General features: G+C 40.0%; 1 protein-coding gene across 2 annotated transcripts in view; it reads right to left on the minus strand.

Annotated features, from left to right (window-relative positions):
* The window catches only part of rrp36 (ribosomal RNA processing 36), a 52,363-nt gene extending 44,007 nt beyond the window's left edge, over window positions 1–8,356 (minus strand). For both annotated transcript variants that reach the window (XM_063012785.1, XM_063012787.1), the window contains exon 1: window positions 8,278–8,356. The gene's annotated coding sequence lies outside the window, so the exon portion shown is untranslated. The remainder of the gene's footprint in view (window positions 1–8,277) is intronic.
* Window positions 8,357–8,566: the final 210 nt, after the last annotated feature.

Below are 8,566 nucleotides of genomic sequence, written 5' to 3' on the forward strand. Positions count from 1 at the left end.
GCTTCAAACAAAAAAAAAAAGTTAGAGAGAAGAGTTCCAGCCTTTTACTACAGTAAAACACAGATAAGACCTGAGAGAAACAGTGCAAGTTGAGGTTTACTGTGTTTGCAGAACCTTGCACAATAATGAGGTGATGGCCTAGTGCAGCAACTGCAACTCCTAGTACCACCCAAACTGTATACCTGTCCCCAGCAGTGCCTTGGACACCACCAGAGGGAAGTGTTAAAGGAGTGTGAAATGATTATGAATAACAGGCATTGCAAAAATACCAACCAGACAAGTTGAGAAAAAAAAGCCTGCTCTTGCGCTCTCTCTCTATATATAAATATATATACAGTGCTCAGCATAAATGAGTACACCCCCTTTGAAAAGTAAGATTTTAATCAATATCTCACTGAACACAAAAACAATTTCCAAAATTTTGACAAGACCGAGAACATTTGTTTAACCCATAACATGAAAGTAAGGTTAATAATACTCCTCTTCCTGTCCATCCCGTACACACCCAATAATCAGTGTCGTCAGAAAACTTTTGCATTACAACTCAGAGACTTGCCACATGCAAAAGTTTTCTGACGACACTGTGATTATTGGGTGTGTACGGGATGGACAGGAAGAGGAGTATAGGAACCTGGTGGATGACTTTGTTGCTTGGTGCCAGTTGAACCATCTACAGTTAAATTCATCGAAAACTAAAGAGATGGTGGTGGACTTTCGTAGATCTGGGCATCCCTTGCAGCCAGTCTCTATTAAGGAGTCTAATGTGGAGTTAGTAAGGACCTACAAGTACCTTGGACTGGTCTGAAAGCACGGACAATATATACAAAAACACACAAAGACAGCTTTATTTCCTGAGAAGGCTGGGGTCCTTCAGCATAGGTAGGACACTCCTACAGATGTTTTATCAATCTGTGGTTGCTAGCACTCTCTTTTATAGTGTGGTGTGCTGGGGAGGCAGCATTAAGAAGAGGGATGCAACACGGCTGGATAAACTGGTCAGGAAAGCTGGAAAAGTGGTCGGAATAGAGCTGGACTCACTTGTAACTGTAACAGAGAGAAGGACTCTGAACAAAGTGCTTTCCATTATGGACAATCAAAACCATCCACTGTACACAACTTTTCTGCAACAGAGAAGTGTGTTTAGTGGCAGGCTACTGTCACAGAGCTGCTCTACAGACAGACTCAGGAAATACTTTGTTCCCAGAGCCATTAGGCTCTTTAACTCTACGCAGAGGGGACGGGGAGGAACTGAGGACTGAATGTAACAGAATTGTGTCACTTGTACATGTACAATAATATGTGAATGTGGGTGAGCACGTGAGTGTTCACATTTGTGGGCACTCATGTGCACAGGCACTGACAGCACATCTGCACCTTATGTACATAAATCTGCACATTTTCGTACTTTTTCTTACATTTCCTATATTGCACTGTGGTTTCACTTTATACTCTATACTTTATAATTCACTTTAAATTCTTTTTATTATTTATATCTTACAACTGTGACTTATAATCCATACTAGCCTTGCAGTGTTAACTGAAATAACACCTTCATATGTATCACATGTACCATATGTACCCTCAGGTCCTGTTTTGTTGTGTGTTGTGGTTATACAGATACTTTTTTGTATAATGTAAATCTCAGTAGTGTGTACTATTACTTACTTGACTTTGATTTATGTAACTTGCTACTGAGGCCTCAATTTCCTTCGGGATTAATAAAGTATCTATCTATCTATCTATCTATCTATCTATCTATCTATCTATCTATCTATCTATCTATCTATCTATATCTAATATAACTTAGATTAAAAAATTTTCAGTTTTACTCAAATTAGTTGATGCAAAAATGAATACACCCCACATCAAAAAGTACTACATCTAGTATTTTGTATGACCTCCATGATTTTTAAGAACAGCATTAAGTCTTCTAAGCATGGAATGAACAAGTTGGCGACATATAGCAACGTCTATCTTTTTCCATTCTTCAAGAACGACCTCTTTTAGAGCCTGAATGCTGGATGGAGTGTGATGCTCAACCTGTCTCTTCAGAATTCCCCATAGGTGTTCGATTGGGTTCAGATCAGGAGACATACTTGGCCACTGAATCATTTTCACCCTGTTCTTCTTCAGAAATGCAACAGTGGCCTTAGATGTGTGTTTTGGATTATTGTCATGTTGAAAAAGGGAACGACAACCAAGGGCACGGAGTGATGGTAGCATCTTCTCTTTCAATATAGAGCAGTACATCTGTGAATTCATGATACCATCGATGAAATGCAGCTCCACATAAGGACACTGCCACCACCATGTTTCACTGTAGGCACCATGCATTTTTCTTTGTACTCCCCACCTTTGCGACGCCATACAGTTTGGAAGCCATCAGTTCCAAAAACATTTATTTTGGTCTCAACACTCCAGAGTATAGTCCCATCTTTTTCAGCATGGTCCCTGGCAAATTCTAAGTGGGCTTCTTTGTGCATGGGCTTCAGGATAGGCTTCCTTCTTGGAAAATACCCATGCATTCCATTCATCCACAGTTTGGCTTTCTACTTCTTTAGCTAACTGCAGTGAACTTGCATGCCAATTTTTTTCAACCCTTCTCATCAAAAGAAGCTCCTGCCTAGTGTTAACTTCTGTGGACGGTCTGGACGTCTCTGTGAGATGGCTGCAGTTCCATCTTTTTTACATTTTTGTATCACTTTTGCTACAGTATTCTGACTGATAAGTAAAGCTTTGCCGATCTTCTTGTAGCCTTCACCTTTCTTGTGTAAATAAATTATTTTCTTTCTCAGGTCTTGTGACATTTCTCTGCCATGTGGTGCCATTGCTGACAGCATGAAATAGGAAGGGATTTTCTTTTTTAAGTACCAGTAATGCCCTTTTATAGTCAACTGTCTGCTGGACACCTGTTTAATGAATAATTAGACTAACCTGTGGCTGAATTCTTGTTAATTAGAATTTTGTAGTCTAAACTTGAGCTTTTATTGGGGTGTACTCATTTTTGCAACATGGTCTTGAATGAATTTGTTAGGAAAATTACTTTTGTGTGTGTGCAATTTAACAAATCTTGTTTGCAATCAATGGCCCACATTTGTGTTATTGTGTAAATGTTAATTCTGAAAGGAAACTAAAGGTTTTCTGACATATCTGTTGGGGTGTACTCATTTATGCTAAGCACTGTGTATATACAGTGTATCACAAAAGTGAGTACACCCCTCACATTTCTGCAAATATTTTATTATATCTTTTCATGGGACAACACTATAGAAATAAAACTTGGATATAACTTAGAGTAGTCAGTGTACAACTTGTATATCAGTGTAGATTTACTGTCTTCTGAAAAGAACTCAACACACAGCCATTAATGTCTAAATGGCTGGCAACATAAGTGAGTACACCCCACAGTGAACATGTCCAAATTGTGCCCAAAGTGTCAATATTTTGTGTGACCACCATTATTATCCAGCACTGCCTTAACCCTCCTGGGCATGGAATTCACCAGAGCTGCACAGGGTGCTACTGGAATCCTCTTCCACTCCTCCATGATGACATCACGGAGCTGGTGGATGTTAGACACCTTGAACTCTTCCACCTTCCACTTGAGGATGCGCCACAGGTGCTCAATTGGGTTTAGTCCATCACCTTTACCTTCAGCTTCCTCAGCAAGGCAGTTGTCATCTTAAAGGTTGTGTTTGGGGTCGTTATCCTGTTGGAAAAGTTTTCGAAGGGAGGGGATCATGCTCTGTTTCAGAATGTCACAGTACATGTTGGAATTCATGTTTCCCTCAATGAACTGCAGCTCCCCAGTGCCAGCAACACTCATGCAGCCCAAGACCATGATGCTACCACCACCATGCTTGACTGTAGGCAAGATACAGTTGTCTTGGTACTTCTCACCAGGGCGCCGCCACACATGCTGGACACCATCTGAGCCAAACAAGTTTATCTTGGTCTCGTCAGACCACAGGGCATTCCAGTAATCCATGTTCTTGGACTGCTTGTCTTCAGCAAACTGTTTGCGGGCTTTCTTGTGCGTCAGCTTCCTTCTGGGATGACGACCATGCAGACCGAGTTGATGCAGTGTGCGGCGTATGGTCTGAGCACTGACAGGCTGACCTCCCACGTCTTCAACCTCTGCAGCAATGCTGGCAGCACTCGTGTATTTTTTAAAGCCAACCTCTGGATATGACGCCGAACACGTGGACTCAACTTCTTTGGTCGACCCTGGCGAAGCCTGTTCCGAGTGGAACCTGTCCTGGAAAACCGCTGTATGACCTTGGCCACCATGCTGTAGCTCAGTTTCAGGGTGTTAGCAATCTTCTTATAGCCCAGGCCATCTTTGTGGAGAGCAACAATGTCCTTCTTGGTGGTATGCTGACATTACCCTGGATACCGTGGCTCTTGATACATCACAAAGACTTGCTGTCTTGGTCACAGATGCGCCAGCAAGACGTGCACCAACAATTTGTCCTCTTTTGAACTCTGGTATGTCACCCATAATGTTGTGTGCATTGCAATATTTTGAGCAAAACTGTGCTCTTACCCTGCTAATTGAACCTTCACACTCTGCTCTTACTGGTGCAATGTGCAATTAATGAAGATTGGCCACCAGACTGGTCCAATTTAGCCATGAAACCTCCCACACTAAAATGACAGGTGTTTCAGTTATTTTGTCCAACCCCTGTATATGTATGTATATGTATATGTATATATAACATAGGGTTTTTATTTTTTACATTTCTGAGCAGCAAAACTCGGTAAGCTACGTTAAGGGTCCGTGTACCTTTGGTAATTTGTTTTTCATCTCAAATCCCAAAGTTGAAAAACAAGAAAACGGGTCGTTTTTTGTTTTTCGTTTCAAAAACCAATATTGAAAAACGGGAAATCGGGGCGTTATTCGTTTTTCGTTTAAAGATCAAAAATCAAATAACAAATAAGCAGAAATTGAAAAACGGGTCGTATTTTAATTTTCCAAAATCACCATTTTTTATCAGTTCAACCAGAAATAAAAGTGCGAGCGCATGCACGCGCTGAGGTGCGTATACATGCTTCATATAATGCCAAGTTCACACTACATGACTTTCCAAGTCGTCGGGTCGCTGTACAGTTCACACTACACGACTGAATCTTTTGCACTCGGGAGTCTTTCAGTCAGTGTGTATTTCACACTACACGACTAATCGGGAATAAGGGGGTTTCACACTACACGATCTATCACCAACTGGAATCACAGGCGAGCTTCTCTGGTCTCCCAAACTACGTTTTTTTTTTATTTTTTTTTACAAAAACACATGTGAGAAGTGACGAGGGGTTTAATGATACCACGTCCAAAAATGCACATCAACAAGTAGCGAGCGATCAAAGTGTTTGTGCGCTGATGTGCAGCGTAAAATCAAGGAGGAAAAATAAATGAATCTGAGTGGATTTGGCAACACGAACAGCATGGATTGTTCTATAGTGAGTTGGAGGTTAATAAATATTTTTGCAATGCAGTGTTGGTGTTATGTTTTGTAGAGAACGATCAAGTCAGAAATACTGTAAAACTTGTGTGTAACACCTGTGTATTATGATATACACTATATTATGCCCCTGTCCCGCCTGTTTACACTCCTCTCCTGCATTTCCCCTCACACCGTATCTTGCGTTCTCATTGGCTGTTCGACACAGCACTCACTGCCAGACGCGCGCTCGGTGAGCCGGTCGGATCGAGTTGTTGAGTAGTTCACACATAGCGATTGAGAGCCGAGTTTTGATCGCCGAGCAAACGCCGAGTTGCTCCCGAGCCGGCAAATCTAGCTCCGACCAGTCGCCGAGCGAAAATCAGGGCAAAAATTGTGTTCTGTTTATTATTTACCAAATAACTTTTTGAAATATATTCGAATTTACCACCACTATGTGACATGTACGATTAGTTATGCCTGTATTACAGAATTGAGTCCTATACGGTAATAATAATAATAATGTAAAAAATAATGCAGCATTCTTTTTTCTTACCTGTTTTTTTTTTAAGGATAAATAGTTCTTGTGTGAATTACAACGGCAGGAAAAAGTACGGCAGACACAAAAGTCAGAACAGGGGACGCGGCGTAACGTTATTATGACTTTTTGCTCCGTCTTCTCAACACTTGAACCTGATTTACAGTTTATATGAAGCGTGTATACGCACGTCAGCGCGTGCACGCGCTCGCACTTTTATTTCTGGTTGAACTGATAAAAAATTTTGATTTTGGAAAATTTAAATACGACCCATTTTTCAATTTCTGCTTATTTGTTATTTGATTTTTGATCTTAAAACGAATAACGCCTCGTTTTCACGTTTTTCAATATTGGTTTTTGAAACGAAAAACGACCCGTTTTCTTGTTTTTCAACTTTGGGATTTAAAGTGAAAAACGAATTACCAAAGGTACACGGACCGTTAAGATATAAAAACCTACTCATTCTGTAATATCTGTAATAAAAGCGCGAGCAGCTTTGCCCCTTTAGAGCTTCCCAACGGAGTACAGTAAAACAGGGTTTCAGGGTTTACGGTCCGTGTACCTTTGGTAATTCGTTTTTCACTTTAAATCCCAAAGTTGAAAAACAAGAAAACGGGTCGTTTTTTGTTTTTCGTTTCAAAAACCAATAATGAAAAACGGGGAAACGGGGCGTTATTCGTGTTTCGTTTTAAGATCAAAAATCAAATAACAAATAAGCAGAAATTGAAAAATGGGTCGTATTTTAATTTTCCAAAATCAACATTTTTTATCAGTTCAACCAGAAATAAAAGAGCGAGCGCGTGCACGTGCTGAGGTACACGCTTCATATAAAGTGTAAATCAGGTACAAGTGCTGAGAAGACGGAGCAAAAAGTTACAATAACGTTACACCGCGTCCCCTGTTCTGACTTTTGTGTCTGCTGTACTTTTTCCTGCCTTTGTTATTCACACAAGAACTATTTATCCTAAAAAAAAATAGGGGGCTATTCTAAGAAAAAGAATGCTGCATTATTTTTTACGTTATTATTATTATTACCGTATAGGACTCAGTTCTGTAATACAGGCATAACTAATCGTACATGTCACATAGTGGTGGTAAATTCGGTTCATTTTATGGACTCGGGTTAGTCTGAGTCACTCAGTAATGTGATTCGGTTCACTTGAGTCACTTGTACTGCCATCTTGATTGCGATTGATTTACTGCATGAAAATGCCTCCAGATCTCACTTATCTTCCGTGCACTCACAGCCAGGGCCGATCAGAGGACCTATAGGATCCGGGTTCATTCAGATCTCGGACTCGTGATTCCTGATTCAGTACGAAGATTCGAATCCTTAACCGAGGCGATTCAATATTTCTTGTTCTCGGCCAATAAACATCCAAAAATTTATAAAATTGCACGAACTAACTCTGCAGTGAACAAGGAGCAACAACAATCAAATATATTTCAAAAAGTTATGTGGTAAATAATAGGCAGAACACTGATTAAAAAGAAGCATTAGATGTTGTATAGCTTCACCGTGACATGTACGAAAATCAAATAACAAATAAGCCTGTATTACGGTAATAGAACAGGGGACGCGGTGTAACGTTATTATGACTTTTTGCTCCGTCTTCTCAACACTTGTACCTGATTTACACTTTATATGAAGCGTGTACACGCACCTCAGCACGTGCACGCGCTCGCTCTTTTATTTCTGATTGAACTGATGAAAAATGTTGATTTTGGAAAATTAAAATACGACCCGTTTTTCAATTTCTGCTTATTTGTTATTTGATTTTTGATCTTAAAACGAAACACGAATAACGCCCCGTTTTCCCGTTTTTCAGTATTGGTTTTTGAAACGAAAAACAAAAAATGACCCGTTTTCTTGTTTTTCAACTTTGGGATTTAAAGTGAAAAACGAATTACCAAAGGTACACGGACCGTTTACACTAAACCTTTCAGTGCACAGAGCTCGACCATGCTTTTTGCAGTGCCAATGGCACGACGGCGGATATGACTATTAGGATGCCAAACAACATTTGTAAGATAAGATTTCATAATTATGACAAGTCTATGAGTATGTTCTATATTTCGAAACAGTCTGCATTTACTGTATTTGTTTGCTAATAAGATGCTAATTACAATTTGAAATAACAAAAAATGACTCGCTACCGAGCTAGTTACCAAACGGATGCACCACGAACTAAAGTCGATGTTTAATCGAGACCAGTAACATTCACAAATTACTAAATGGCATATACATGGGCGTGTACACTCGTTATTTAGGCACCATAAAAGAAGAAATGAACTTACATTGGTTTTGTGCTAAGTAAAGCCAACAAGAAAGACAGTCACTTAAATTACACAGTTGCTGTTGTTTTTTCTGTAAGTTAATGGCGGGCGGTTGGCAAACCGTCATTGTGCTTTACTGCCACCAGCTGGACTGGAGTAACGACATTGGAAAGATTGCCAATTTCTAGGGGTCCAAACACCGAACCCTATTGTTTTTGTTGTTTTTCTCTTTTTATTACTATTCTTTTTCTCTGATCAAACAAATTGCACAGACCAAACTTTAAGTCATACAGAGATGAGACTTGCTCGA

The sequence above is a fragment of the Trichomycterus rosablanca genome, chromosome 17 (genome assembly GCF_030014385.1).
Source record: "Trichomycterus rosablanca isolate fTriRos1 chromosome 17, fTriRos1.hap1, whole genome shotgun sequence".
Taxonomy (NCBI): Eukaryota; Metazoa; Chordata; class Actinopteri; order Siluriformes; family Trichomycteridae; genus Trichomycterus; species Trichomycterus rosablanca.